Source organism: Lathyrus oleraceus, chromosome 3, assembly GCF_024323335.1.
Source record: "Lathyrus oleraceus cultivar Zhongwan6 chromosome 3, CAAS_Psat_ZW6_1.0, whole genome shotgun sequence".
Lineage (NCBI taxonomy): Eukaryota > Viridiplantae > Streptophyta > Magnoliopsida > Fabales > Fabaceae > Lathyrus > Lathyrus oleraceus.
The window spans coordinates 508,880,261-508,881,045 of NC_066581.1; positions in this window are offsets into that span (position 1 = coordinate 508,880,261).

Consider the following 785-nt stretch of genomic DNA (forward strand, 5'->3'; position numbering starts at 1 on the left):
CAATACCAAACATTGAATAAAGATAACCGTCAATGAGGGGATTACATTTACCAAATATTGGGTAGAAAACCAAGGAAGAGTAACCGTCACCGGTTAGGATGAACAAAACATAGGGTTTACTCTGCAAGGGGATAGGATTTACAGCTACCGGTATGAGGGTAGAAAACCAAAGACTTCGCTGGAGAGAAGATGGACAATTACTGGTTACTGAGCAATCATTCATCTAAACTGCGGGGAAGCGCGGGAAGCCAATCTAGGCTCAAACTAGAGTAGCACGATGAAACAAGACTCGTCCCTATGAGGATATAACTCAATGGGATTCCCTCCCAATATATGTGTTAGGGAGAAACAGAAACAATCACCATCCACGAGGATGTAACTCAATGGGGACTATGGAAGAAAGGATAAACATTTTCTGCTTATCGGGCTGACTCTATATGGAGAGATCAAACACCAACATCTGCTTGGGGGAGCATAATACCCACTAGCAAGAGATAACAAACCAAGATATATGGCAAAGAATGCAACATGAATATCTAAATGTTAAAAAAATATATGCACATGTGCGTGGTTTATGTATGATGACTGCTGGCAACCAGACATTTCTATCACAACCAAGTTCACTGAACGATGCACAAACATCCGGTACAACATCTCAAGAGAGAAAGCCAGGCCCAACGGAAAACATCCAATGCAATGAGGGGCAAGAGATACCAGGAAAACAAAGATCTCCGCATGGGGAATGAATGTCAGCCATTCCAAGTGGGGACAGGATCATTGTTCAG